This window comes from Phacochoerus africanus, chromosome 15 (genome assembly GCF_016906955.1).
Source record: "Phacochoerus africanus isolate WHEZ1 chromosome 15, ROS_Pafr_v1, whole genome shotgun sequence".
Classification (NCBI taxonomy): Eukaryota; Metazoa; Chordata; class Mammalia; order Artiodactyla; family Suidae; genus Phacochoerus; species Phacochoerus africanus.
In genome coordinates, this window is record NC_062558.1 from 97,116,375 (window position 1) to 97,131,926 (window position 15,552).

Here is a 15,552-nt window from a genome sequence, read left to right on the forward strand (position 1 = left end):
GTACCAGCTCCAGCAGCTCTGTGGCTATAGTGGATCAGCTCTTTTACCCGGCGAGAAACCAAGTGAGCATTCGAGAGTTGGAGAACTCAGGTTTATTACACTGGCGGGCTCAGAGGAGATCGCTCTCCAGAGTCTGAGCCCGGAAGAAGGGTTTCACAAGGCTTTTATGGGCTATGTCTTCCGGGTCCAAGCTTGGCTAGTTGGACTGGAGTGACGTCAGGCAAGGTAGTAGATGCGGAAACAAATTTACAGAAGCAGATGCATGGGGGAGGACTGGTTGGGGCAGTTGGCTAGACTTTGCTTAGTCATCATGGCTGGGGTCTCTCCTTTCCACATTTTATTGGGACATTTTCTCCTACAAGGTCACATTAAGTTAAGAAAAAATTCAATGGACTACCCCAACATGTTATTTCAATATTGATAGATCAAAGGCAAAGAGAGAGAAGGTTAAAAGGTAAAAGTTAATAGCCTAAATTAAATAGCAATTAGGTCATTTAAAGTTTTAAAATCATTTAAAGACTATTCTAGGCTATATGCTTATTTGATGAGGTGTAAGAACTCTGATTAAATAGAATTTAATCTATAATTATAAGCATATTTCACTAAAAATGAAAGTTATTTTAAATACTATGATTTCCTTTATTGAGCGTTTCGTAAGATACAGACATCGTTCTTATCATAATATAGATGTCAATATTAGATATAAGAGAATAAGTAGTGCTCAGAAATATTTCATTCTCATATATGGTAGAAATTACTGGTGTCTTTCAAAGGGTTAAAATTGCATTTAAATTGTAATATTTAATAATACATTTTGACAAAACAAAAAGAACACAACGTATTCTAATATCTATATGTAAAGTGTAAGACTATGGGTTAAGGTATTTAGAGCCTTTTTTTTCTCTTTTTTGTCTTTTTAGGACCGCACTTGTGGCATTTGGAGGTTCCCAGGTGAGGGGTCGAATTGGACCTGTAGCCTCAGGCCTAGGCCAGAGGCACAGCAATGCCAGATCCAAGCCGCATCTGCGACCTACACCACAGCTCATGGCAACACCGGATTCTTAACCCGCTGAGCCAGGCCAGGGTCCACAACCCCATTGTTTCTAGTTGGATTTGTTTCCATTGTGCCACGAGGGGAACTCCGACTGAGAGTCTTTTAATAAGGCTGAGTTTGAAGTTCCCGCCATGGTGCAGTGAGTTAAGAATCTGACTGCAGCAGCTTGGGTTGCTATGGAGGCTCAGGTTTGAGATTCAGCCCAGGGCAGTGGGTTAAAGGATCCAGTGCTGCCACAGGTGTGGTATAGGTCACAGCTGTGGCTAGGATTCAATCCCTAGCCCAGGAGCTTCCATGTGCCACTGTTGCAGTCATAAAAAGAAAAAAAAAAAAAAAGCCTGAGTCATAGATGAAAGATATGAGAACAGAGAAAATTCACTCTCAAGATGGAAACAGATGCTGGATTATGTTGGGGAGAAGCATAAACAAGTCTTGTGAGTATAAGAAGTTTGAAATTTTAGCCTAAAAGCAGTGAGGAACTGTCAAAGTCTTGAAGCAGGGAACTCATAGAATCAGCTGTACACAGATTTCCAAATTTGAAGTAATTTGTGTCACTGCTTAACACTGAATAGTCAATCAGATTTTTCTGATAAATACTATAAATACTGTTTTATTTCACTCATAGTTATAGATCACATTCCAGAAGGAGATGAATATAGAGACAAAGTAGCAGGACATTGGGAAGAGAGATTATTCCTCATTTCAATCTTCAAAATGTAAGAATTAAATCTGTATTATTTTCATTGTTAATATGATTACTTTGACTCTTAAAGGAAGTTAATGTTTGTTAATGCAATTTTAGTACTTTACAATAATTATTTATAAAAGCTATGCATTCCAAATCTGTCATACCTTCTTTCCAAATTGCTATTGAATATGACTTTTGCAGCCATAAAAGAAGCCAATATGATTAATTGGATTCTATGGGATGTGATGCATTATAACTGAGAGAATCCTAGGCATAGAATTAGAAGTCCTGAGTTTGAGTTCCAACTAGTCCTCTTACCAGCTGTAAGATTATGGCTGCAACATGCTGAAGTGAATATGATAAACTGTTTTAAAGTAACTAGCATGGTGCCTAGCATGCTTAAAAGCTTAATAAAAGTGGATATATGGATAGATGAAATTAAAGATTAAAAAATCTTATCATTGTACTTATCATTGCAAGAGCATTACTTTATCCTCACTTTACAGATAAGAAAACTGGAATTTACAGAAGTTAGTAATAAAATATATTATTAATTGTTTTCATCTAAAATTTGTAATCTTATAAGGCACACAGTTGTATGTCAATACCTTAGAATTAATTTTGTAATCATTCTTTTATTCATTTACTCATACACTCAGCAATGTTTTATTGAATGATATTTTTCTGTGCTAGTGAGTGGACTAATCACATACAAACAAAATATGACATTTAATAGATTTAAATCAAAGAATTACTTCATATTTCAATGTGAAGACCGGGCAGGGAACAGTAGGACATGTTCATGAAGGAATGTGATTTCATGATTTCATTGATATTGTCTTTTTTGTTCAGACTACTGCTGCAAAGTTGAATCATTAGGTTAAAACTGTGGCTGAATTGAAGTCTTTGGATAAATGTTCCGGTTTCCAAGTTTAAAATCATAAGTTAAATCTGAATTAATCTGTTCCAACAGAATGGTTAATTGATAATTTGGGCATTAAGTGGATGAATGATTCAGATGGACTGCAAACTAGCCAGAATACCTCCTTATTCTAGAGATTTGATTTAGAATCTGACTTTTCTATCTAGCAATATCTCATCAAATGAGCACTAGAGGAAGTTTTCATGAAATAACCATTAACTTATTAAGAAATATCTTACAAGTTTGGAGAAAATTTTCTGATTAAATTGATTAGGTATTTGTTATATTCTAGCATGGATCCAAGTTCAAAGCTGACTATATTTCTTTACTTTTTAAATATCAAAAAGGTTAAGAAGCTCCAGAAGCTTAGATAAATCCAAATAATCACTTCCACAGACGTGGAAAACCTCATCATTGAATAAGTGACATATGGGGCGGCCTCTGATTTAAACACATAGGTGAGAACTGGGTCGTCTCTGTAATCTATAATAGCTAGGATATAATAGCAGAAGAGACTCCTCCACCAACATAATAATATGAAAACCAGGTCAATCTTTAAACAACAATCCAGGAGTTACGAATACCACTATAGTACAAGTTCCTGGGGGCTGCTGTTAAATGCATTCTTAGCCTTCTGACACTTTTTATGTAGCCTCTAAATTCTCCAGTGTACTCCTATGTTGTGGGAACATTTCATTTGCTCAAGCAATAAAAATTTCTTTACTAATTAACCTGTAGTTGGCATTTTACCCCCCATAAATGCATGTGTCCTTGACACTGCAATATTTCATATAAAAGTTATCTTTGGGATTCCTTCTTAAGCTTAAAATAAATGTCACATCATAATATTTTAAGCAGACCTAAAGTAGCATTGAGATCTGTAGTATAGATAAGCATGAAAGCATAAATCAAGATTTTAATGTGATGGTCCATTCTTTCAACCTTCTTTTTTTGTTTGTTTGTTTGTTTTTGGAGGAAACTCTAATCTGAGAAGGCATCATACCAGTATTTAGTGGTTTGCTCATATTAGATGATTTGTCTTAGTTTCACCCCATATATGTGCAATATGCCACAAATTGAACTCTAGACTCTTAGTTTTCATCCTACATTATTTGCTGCTGATTTCTCAATGACAAGGGCCTCTGGAACTTTATACCTGATTTTTCCCTTCACTATTTTAAACTCTTCATAGGTCAGTAGCTTTGAGACTTCTTTGTGACTCAAAATAAGAAATGTAATTTACATTATGATTTATTGCACATGTATCTATAAATTCATAACTGAGACAAAAAATTATAAAATAAAATTATTCTGTATTACATGTGATAAAATCTTGAATTTTTTATTCTATCCTATTCTATTTAATTAATCTAAAAAATCCTGGTTACATCCCAATAAACTGGTGTCCCAATACAGTAATTATCCATAATGTACATTAGTATACCTCCATTTAAATGTTATGTTTATCTGAAATGTAACATGTAACAAACTGAACCAATACTATCTGTCCACCACTTTCCCCTTCATGCTCATTCCCTTTCTTCCCCCATCTTTCCCGTTCTATTCAAGGACATAATCAATCTTCCAGAAGCTGTCATGCCCAAACGAAGATGTCATCCTTAATTCTACCCCTTCCTTCAGCCTTTTCTACCCTAAATTAAATATATTGTTTCTAAAATATAATCTCAATTGGCCTACTTCTCAGTCCCCAGAGATCCCACCCTAATCAAAGTCAATCTATCAACTTTGGCTTGAACTTCTAGAGTAGCCACCTAACTTCCTGCTTTTACTCGCAGGTACCTTACCTGCTTATTTCCTTTTATACAAAAATTATTTATACCTAGAGGACATGAAGTCTGTTTTACCCATAGAGGAAATTAATTACATTAACCACTCAGAAAAACATTGATTTAAGAAAGTATCCAAGAATTCAATATCATCAGACTTCTCTTCCTTTCCCAACGTCTTCCTATTGCACTTAGAATGGCATAAATAAATCTCTGTCTTAATATCCTAACATTTTATTCCTTGGTTAATACTCAACAAACATACTAGCTTCTTTCTGGTTCTCCCTTATCCTCCCTAAATTCATTCCTGCCTCAGAGTCTCTGCCCTTGTTGACATGCTTTGTGGGAAGATTAACTAAAGGCTCTGCAGAAATGGCAACTTCTCTTATTCAGACTCATTACAAAGTTCCTTCTTTAATTTTTTTAATTTTTTTAAGATTTTTATTTTTTCTACTATAGTTGATTTACAATGTTGTCAGTTTCTGCTGTACAGCAAAATGACCCCCATTATACGTATACATTCTTTTTCTCACATTATCCTCCATCATGTTCCATCACAAGTGACTAGGTATAGTTCCCTGTGCTATACAGCAGGATAACATTGCTTATCCACTCCAAACGCAATCGCTTGCATCTATTAACCCCAAACCCTCAGTTCATCCCCCTCCCTCCCCTTCCTCCTTGGCAACCACAAGTCTGTTCTCCAAGTTCATGAATGTATTTCTTTTTTGCAGAAAGGTTCATATGTGCCATATATTAGAGTCCAGATTTAAGTGATATCATATGGTATTTGTCTTTCAGACTTACTTCACTTAGTATGAGAATCTCTAGTTGCATCCATGTTGCTACAAATGGTACTTTTTTGTTCATTTTATGGCTGAGTAGTATTCCATTGTATAGATATATCACATCTTCTTAATCCAATTTTCTGTGGATGGACATTTAGATTGTTTTCATGTTTTGGCTATTGTGAATAGTGCTGAGATGAACACTGGGGTGCATGTATCTTTTTCAATTAAAGTTTTGCCCAGATATATGCCCAGGAGTGGGACTGCTAGATCATATAGTAGTTCTGTATTTAGTTTTCTGAGGTACATCCATACTGTTTTCCATAATGGTTGTACCAGTTTACATTCCCACCAACAGTGAAGGAGGCTACCCTTTTCTCAACACCCTCTCCAGCATCTGTTATTTGTTGACCTGTTAATGACGGCCATTCTGACTGGTGTGAGGTGGTACCTCATTGTAGTTTTGATTTGCATTTCTCTAGCAATTAGAGATGTTGAGCATTTTTTCATGTGCCTGTTGGCCATCTGTATAAAGACTTTTCTTAAGTGTTTAAACCCCTTAAGTCTTTGAGGGAGTTCCTATCGAGGCTTAGTATATTAAGAACCCGACATAGTGTCTGTGAGGATGTGAGTTTGATCCTTGATCTTGCTCAGTGGGTTAAGGATCTGGCGTTGCTGTGAGCTGTGGCATAGGTTGCAGACGTGGCTCAGATCCTGTGTTGCCATGGCTGTGGTGTCAGACTGCAGCTGCAGCTCCAATTCGGCCCTTAGCCCGAGAACTTCCATATGCTCAGGTGCCACCATAAAAAGAAAAAGAAAGAAAAAAAGAAAGAGTATGGACAGCATGGAATCATCAGTTCCCAGTGTAAGTGTGTATAGACAGCTTTTATCTGTAAGGGAGGTAAGGGAGGGAGGTGGTGTGGTTCTGGAATACCTCTCATCCCAAGTCTTTTCAAGAATTTTCTAACACATTAGAGTACAGTTGAAGGAAGAGTTTCTTCACATAGCTTCCTGCTATCTCAGTCTTCTCTCTGTTGTCACTGATTCTTTGGACACTGCTAACTGAGTGGCAGGAATTCAAAGCTGGACCTGTAAGAGGGTACTTGTATAAGTTCTTCAGTACTTCTACTCTGGACAGTGTGCTGTCATGAGGATCCATCTCCGTTCATAACCAGCCCTGGCTCTTTACCTCTTCCTCTTTCTATCCACTCCTATACCAGATATTTACCCCATAGTCTTTTATAACAGGAGACTCTTCTCCAGACACACTATTCTTGATGGAGGTAGGGGGTAAGGGGATATGCTATAAATGTAATTCAGGGCCAGTTAAATTTTCCTTGATTTATAAGATACCAACACTCCTATGGGGCTGGATGGTAGGAATTTTGAAAAAAAAAATGAATTTGAGAAATTTGAAATAATGACAAGCAGAGGAAAACCGAGCTTTTATCAAGGAACTACATCATAAAAAGGGACAGAGCAAGTAGCTTAGAATATTTTGAAAGTTATTAAAATAAAAATTAAAAGAAAATTTTTAAATACAAAAAATAACATTTTAAAGTTTTATTGCTATTTATAAAGGGAGAAACTCTTGACTAAATATACTTGGCAAATAATATCCTTATTTCTTTGAAATTAAAAGTTTTGCATAGCAGAGAAGGGAATTAAATAATTTCATTTTCTCCCTACAAATGGGGATTAAGGCAGACCCTTGATTATTTTTTAGTTCATAATTTAGCGCATCAAAAACAAAACCTCTCCTTTCAGAAAACTTTTCCCCACTGAAATTTTTGTCATCTTTTGTGCCTGTGTCCAGGTTTCTCCTAGGGATTACCCTTTCTTGGCAATATTTCATTGTCACTTCTAATTTCTGGTCACATATGTCTGTGTCTGGAGAAAGAACTGAGGCTACTATATTGAGAAGAATTTCTAGTTGGCACTTGCACCCTGAATTTTTTTCTTGCATTGACTTGAACCATACTTTATTTTCAATATAGCAGCTCTTGAGAATGAATGAATATTTCTCCACCATGACAAAACGTAGTAGGAATTCAATGGAGAAGATGGTGGCATATTCGGGATAAAGAAGATTTTTTTGTCTCCCTTGAAAGGCCCTTACCTTCATGGGGGAAAAATATATTGCCTTGAACTTTAAGTTGATTTCATTGTAATGAGATTTGACCCATTCCTCTCATTTTATGCTGACTTTAGAATAACTATCTTGAGTGGCTCTTTTTTTGTTGTTGTTGTTGTTGTTGCTATTTCTTGGGCCGCTCCCGCGACATATGGAGGCTCCCAGGCTAGGGGTTGAATCGGAGCTGTAGCCACTGGCCTACACCAGAGCCACAGCAACGCGGGATCCGAGCCGCGTCTGCAACCTACACCACAGCTCACGGCAACGCCAGATCGTTAACCCACTGAGCAAGGGCAGGGACCAAACCCGCAACCTCATGGTTCCTAGTCGGATTCGTTAACCACTGCACCACAACGGGAACTCCCTTGAGTGGCTCTTTGACATGGGATTGTTACGGGGTGTTGGGTCAGGCTATTTTTTGAATTCCCATCAAAGCATTTATTATCTCTATTTTTGGAGAAGTGATGAAATTGCTATGTGTTGGTACAGTTTTCTTCTATAAAATAAAAATAATGATAGCATCTGCCTCATAGTTTTGACATGAAAATGAGTTGAGACATGTCTTTTGGTATAAGTAAGCCTTTAATAAACCTTAGCTGTTATTATTATCTTCTTTAAGAAAGTCCTTTTGGGGAGTTCCCATTGTGGCTCAGTGGTTAACGAGCCCAACTAGTAACCATGAGGTTGTGGGTTCAATCCCTGGCCTTGCTCAGTGGGTTAAGGATCCAGCCGTGAGCTGTGGTGTAGGTGACAGAGGTGGCTCAGATCCTGTTTGGCTGTGGCTGTGGCATAGGCTGGGTGGCTACAGCTCCGATTCGCCCCTAGCCTGGGAAACTCCATAAGCCGCGGGTGCAGCCCTCAAAAGATAAAAGACAAAAAACAAACAAAAAAAAAAAAAAGAAAGAAAGAAAGAAAAAGTCCTTTTGTATTTCACTTACCGCCAGAGAACATAAAGCACCTTTCCTATGGGTAGCACAGCTACTGTGAAGGTCTCCTCAGCAGCTACAGTTCATTAATCTAGTTTCACCTTATTCTCTCAAGTGGTCCTTGGGCTCCTGCCAGCTAATATCTAACAGACCTCGGTTTATCATGCTATTCCTGCCTTTCATAATGCCTTTACTCCTGATTCCCTTCTTCCCCCAGTGTGTGCTCCAGCCCTTGTGAGATCCTTAAAAATAATTTAGTTCTCAAGATTTTCCGGATTCCATTTGACTTGAAGCTCTTTAACTTCAGGTCCTTTCAATATTTGAGCTGTATTTATTTATACCAAATTGTGTGTATATATTAATTTTTTCATCTTTTGATATTCACAAAATAAATGTTCATGTCATTGAAAGTCTTTCTTTCATAATCTCTCATTCATGGAAATTCTTTCTTTCAGAATTTCCCATGAATTCCCCTTTCCAGATGTTAGAAACACAGAGAATGCTAAATACATAGGTAGGTAACTGATTTCACTTATAAAATAACATGTAGAGATTTACATCTATAATTTTTTTAGATATTACAATTGCTTTTAGAAAATGATGTCCCTAAACATCCCTATTAACATTAACATCTCTTAAACGATCTTTGCCAATAACCATGCAAACAAATCACTTAACTTTAAGAAGTCTGCAAGATTATTATATATTTGATTTTGGAGTTAAGCTAAAAAGCCACAGAAAGTACATCTGTCTTAAATATATGATGGATTATGCACCAGCATCTCATCACATGGTTATAAGAAGGACTTTGTTTTCCTCCCTACCAAGTCTACATTTCTCTCTAACCATTCATTCACACGCTACAAATAAATGGATAGAAATTGCTATGGGAGTTCCCATCGTGGCGCAGTGGTTAACGAATCCGACTAGGAACCATGAGGTTGCGGGTTCGGTCCCTGCCCTTGCTCAGTGGGTTAATGATCCGGCGTTGCCGTGAGCTGTGGTGTAGGTTGCAGACGCGGCTCAGATCCCGCGTTGCTGTGGCTCTGGCATAGGCCAGCGGCTACAGCTCAGATTCGACCCCTAGCCTGGGAACCTCCATATGCCGTGGGAAGCGGCCCTTGAAAAGGCAAAAAGACAATAAATAAATAAATAAATAAATAAATAAATAAATAAATAAATAAAAGAAATTGCTATGAATAGTCTCAATTGACTGTTTTTATTGTGACTGACACCTCCTGCAAGTTGCTGGTAAATATTAATTTTGTTACAGGAAACTCCTGTTATATAAATTAACTCTTCAGTGTATCCTAAATGGCCTAATCCTAATGTCTCATTCCACTTGTTAATATAGTTGTACATCAAATCTCAAATTTAGTCCTAAAATTGTGAATCCTATCCCAAAAGTACGTATAAGAGCACAACACAATAGCAAAAAAGCCGGCAACCCAACTGAAAAATAGGCAAAAGATCTGCATAGACATTTCTCCAAGGAAGATATACAGATAACTAACAAACACATGAAAATGTACTCAACATCACTGATTTATTAGAGAAATACAAATCAAAACTACCATGAGGTACCACCTCACACCAGTCAGAATGGCCATCATTAATAAGTTCACAAATAACAAATGCTGGAGGGGGTGTGGAGAAAAGGGAACCCTCCTGCACTGTTGGTGGAAATAGAAGCTGGTACAGCCACTATGGAAAATGTTATGGAGATACCTTAGAAAACTATACATAGAACTACCACATGACGCAGCAATCCCATTCTTGGGCATATATCCAGACAAAACTCTCCTTGAAAAAGACACATGCACTTGCATGTCCATTGCAACTCTATTCACAATAGCCAAGACATGGAAACAACCCAAATGTCCATCAACAGACGACTGTATTAGGAAGATGTGGTATATATATACAATTGAATACTACTCGGCCATAAAAAAGGAACAAAATAATGCCATTTGTAGCAACATGGATGGAACTACAGACTCTCATACTGAGTGAAGTAAGTCAGAAAGAGAAAGACAAAAACCATGTGACATCACTTATATCTGGAATCTAATATACGGCACAAATGAACCTTTCCATAGAAAAGAAAATCATGTACTTGGAGAATAGACTTGTGGTTGACAAGGGGGAAGGGGAGGGAGTGGGATGGATTGGGAATTTGGGGTTAATAGATGCAGACTAATGCCTTTTGAACGGGTTAGCAATGAGATCCTGCTGTGTAGCACTGGGAACTATGTCTAGTCACTTATGATGGAGCATGATAATGTGAGAAAAAAGAATCTATACATGTATGTTTAACTGGGTCACCATGCTGTATAGTAGAAAACTGAAAGAACACTGTAAACCAGCTATAATGGAAAAAAATAAATATCATTATATATATATATAAAAGAAAGAAGCATTGGAGGGTAAAGTGGCTATACTCCCAAAGAGGGAATTGTTTTTATCTATTAGTTCAGTCCTAGAGAATAGTGAAATTGTTACTTGTAAAATCTGTTTCAAGGAAAAGTTGTCAGCTCTATTTATTAATTTAATGTAATCAAATTATAGCTGTAATAGAGCATCTTACATGTTATTGACCTGGTCCACATAAAGTCAGACATTAAAAGCTGCTGACAAGATTGAGCACATTACAGTTTGAGGATGTGGTAGCTTTTCTTTCAGTAAAATGAGAAAGGATAGTGTTTATATTTGTATTTGAGTATATTCTACTAAAAACCACATTTCTGATGACTACCCACCTTCTGTGAAGTGTTGGACAAGGTAACTGAGAAAGTGGCAGTACTAAGGCCTTTAACGATCTAGTCTATGAGGGAGATAAATAGGTAAAGAGACCACTAATATTTGAAAAATAAGAGTTATGATAATGGTTAAAATGTGATGCTTTGAGAGCATAGAGGACAAACAGCCCAGTTTTGAAAGTTTAGTTTCCAGCTGCTATAGAAACACTTTGTTCTACCAACCAGAGATGATGTCTTGCCACGTCTACTACTGATTTTCTGCTTTAATTCATCATTTTTCAACGGTGACAAGAACCAAGCTAGAGGATTGCTAGATGATGTTGAATTACTGCTTCATGACAGAGGGCAGGGCCCAGCCCTGCCTCACATACTTCTGTTGCCATGGATTCCAAATTAAATGTTTCCCTGATCAAACAACAACTTTGTTCTATTCATCATCATTTTACCACACAAGCTACAGTGCATCTCCGATCCCTCTTGGTTATGACAGCAGATGAACTGAACATAAATGATTAGAAAACACCACCTGCTCAGAGCTTAATACAAAGGAAAAAAATGTGGCTGTGCTTTTTGAAATGGAAATTCATTAGCTTAGGCTCAGCATGTCGCTTATGTTACCAACCATGAACAGTGTAAGTTACTGGGTGCATAGGATAAGTACTGTGTGACAGATACCTGTTTTCTCTTTGGGAATTTCGCTCTGAAGACTGTCAAGGACAGAGTGTGAGTGATGAGACTACTATAGGTCTTTCTCTGGATCATAATACTTACTGTTTGGAGCATTAACATAACAGTGGTTGTTTTGAAAGTAACAATTTATCAATAAAACACATCAGAGGCCCCAAAAGATTTCAAGCATTCATTTGTAACCTACAGCTGCCCTGCTATAAATAATGAGAGGCAAGATGGTTTTCACTTAAAACCCAGAAACTTGCATATATTTCTACAAATAGAAGTTAGAAACATGTCACTTAGATTTGCATTAATTTTTGAACAAAAGCAATTCAAGGGAGCTATTACACTACAAATAAACAGAGGAAATATTCAGAGCAGTCATTAGCAAATCAATTTTCTCTGTCTCTTCCCTGCTCCTTCCACCTCCCAGTTGCCCCATTCCTCCTCACTTAAAATTCCATACTTTTAGGCAGTTTGTAATCTCTTTTCCAGATTTTCATTTCAGTTGCTCAGGTGGTAATTAATGCCATAAGGTTGTATTTGACTACCAGTTTGTTGTTTCACTAGAACATACAGTAGAAATTTTGCTTTACTCAAGTTTTGAGAGCATGTATAGATTATTGTTTTTAATAAAACAGTCTTGAAGCTATTAAGACCTAAACCACAGAATTCAAAAATCAGTAATCTTAGTAATCTTTTGATTGCTAAGACCTAGGATGTGGAAACCAAGCTAGGATAAGTTTTCTTGAGTTTGGAAAAATGGGTTGATATTATACTCCCACAGGTAATATTGGAAAAAAAATCAGGAAGCATGATTTCCTGATGATAATATCATAGAGATAGCAGTAGTGAAAATTTATTAAGCATCTACTGTGAGTCAGACATAATATCGAGTACTTTTATGCACTACAGTTTAATCCTCACAGTAATTTCATGAGTTAAATAATTTTTTAGAAGGTAGACTTTTAAGATGGCCCCCGATATGCCCGTCATTTTTCAACGGTGACAAGAACCAAGCTAGAGGATTGCTAGATGATGTCCATGCTCTGAATAATCCCCTCCCTTAAGTGTGAGCAGGACTTGTAAATAGTATGCCATAAGACTCCCATGATTGCATTACTTTATACAGCAGAAGAGATTTTGCAGACATATTTAACATTCCCAGCTAGCTGACTTTGAGTTAATCATAAAGGATTATCCAGGGTGGACCTGACCCAATTAGATAAGCCATTAAAAGCAATCAGAGAAATTCTAACCATGATAGATGATTCCTTGAAGGAGCAAAGAACCATGCTGTAGAGGTAATGGTGGTGGCATTTAGGAGTGAAGAAAGGCATCTCATTAACAGCAAGCAAGCAATAAAGTGAGAATCTCAGTCTTCACCACCACAAAGAAATGTTTTCAGCTAACAACCAGTTATCTTGGAAGAGAACTTCAAGTGAAATTGTAGCCCTGGTTGAATTCCTGATTTTAGCTCGGTGAGCCTCTGAATATAAGATCTAGTTAACCTTTGCCCACACTTCTGAAAACAGAAACTGTGAAATAATAGATTTGCATTATTTTAAATTCCTAATTCAAAATAGAAAATTAACAAAACACCTTAGTATATTAGTTTCTTTCAATTTTTCAAATAAGGAAACTTAAGACATAGGGGTATTAAATAACTTGTCTGAGAAGGACTTGGGCAAGGCTGGACTGGGCTAACAAGTCAAGGCTCTATGCCATTTTTTTTTTCCTTACCACATCCGCAGCACATGGAAGTACCCAGGCTAGGGGTTGAACCAGAACCCTAGGCAGTGGCCTACACCACAGCCACAACAATGCCAGATCCAAGCCCCATCTGCAACCCACACTGTAGTTTGTGGCCACATTGGACCCTTAACCCACTGAGCTAGGTCAGGGATCAAACCTGCATCCTCATGGATACTAGTCAGGTTCTTAACCCTATGAGATACAAAAGGGACTCCAAGTCTCTATGCCTTTAGAGTCCATTCTATACCAATCAACAATGTCCCAAATAGATGCTAGTCTAATAGGAAACACACATCTAAAGGACTAGACAGAGAGAGATACCAATAATAGGCAACGAGACAAAAGCAAAGGTACTAGAACTCGGCATTCAAAATGGAGAGTAAGGAGGTAGCAAGAGAGTGAAGTCTCATGAAAGAACAGGGATGAAAGTGTTGGAGGGTGGGGGTATACCAGTGAACTTGCAGAAAAACTCAGAGGAAATGTAAAGCCCATTCAGCTGGTTCAGCCTACTGTTAAACAGAATAACCCTTCATTATAATAGCTAGAGTTGTAGGCAAACAAAAGAACTGCCTCAGATTTTGAAGTATATTTTATTCTATTCAAGAGAATAGAGATGAATTGTGGCTCAGGATGAACCAAAACGATACCAAGAGAAATGAGGGAAGCTTTAGAAAAAGGACTATTGGTTTGGGAATTTGAGAACAATGATCAATACTGGAAGCAGCAATTTAGAATTCCAAGGGAATACAGTTCTGGAGAAATGAGAAAATAAATCACATATAAATAAATAAAAATATCTTTTATAGATAAAAATTTAGAAATCACATGTATATGTGTAGTGTGTATGCATGTATGTATGTGGTGAGAATGCCTAAGACCTACTCTCTCAGAATATTTCAAATATACAATATATATTATTAAATATAGTCACTATGCTGTACACTAGATCCCCAGAAATTGTTCATCCCCAAAACTTTATTCTTATAACTAAAAGTTTCTACTCTTTGATCAACATCTTCCCATTTTCCTCATATATTTGAAATAAAGCCAGTCAGCAAAAACATGCACCTTTCCCCTGAAATATTTGGGAGGACAGAAACAGCAGTATGGAAAAGGAAGAAGAAAGTTCATTCAGAACTGCAATTTGGCAGGAATGATGTTTTAGAAAGACAAGGAGTTGGAATATTTGGGTGCTGAGTAATGAGGATAATATAGAAGTCCTGAAGAACTGGATTTTAGAGCTCCTTCAAATGGAAATTAACTAAAGAAGAAATAAATGTGGGACTTCAAGGCCTCTCCAGATGTCAATGTGGCCAGGATAAAAATTATCAGACCCTTATCACCCCTGCTGTCCCACTGCAACTGTTACAAGCTCTTGAGTCCCTCCTGAGTAGCCTGGCCTACTCCTCTCCTGTCCCATATAAGGGAAGGTAATTGGCTTGTTCCTCTCCCTGCTCCTCTAGGAAAGTATCTGTCCTTAACAACCAATCAGCAAATGTATTGTAAGATCACCCCTCTCTCCTTTATTCCTGGGCTATAAAAATAGACAAAGACTCACTCTCAGAGTCACTTCTCCCTGATTATCAGGAAGTTGGCCAGCTGCTCGCCCTAGAAGCATTTCTTGCCTCAATAAACTTCACCCTGCTCTGAGTTTGGAAATTCTTTTTTTCCAACCTGTGCATGGACCATAATAGTAGACAGCTAGGGACTAGAAGTACTGACCCACTGAACTTTTGGGATTCTTTCAACTGTAAAAGAACACTCCCACCACAAAGTTGTTCTTCTTGGGGATTTTAGAAGAAGGTTTATCACTCTTTCTTACTCTTTAACAAACTCGGGCACCTAGAAAACTGGGGAAGAGGCCTCAAATCCGTATCCCTGTCTCATTGCTCCTTCCGCTACCATTATAGGACTTACGTATGTCTATTAAAAATAACTCATATGAACTTTCAGTCTACCACAAAGTTCCCCCGGAAGGATATGGGAAAATACTTTTCCATGTGAAGTTAGATAGTGACAAATAGCTCTTAAAGTTGTGGCTAAAACTGCCTGCCCCTGAATGACCTC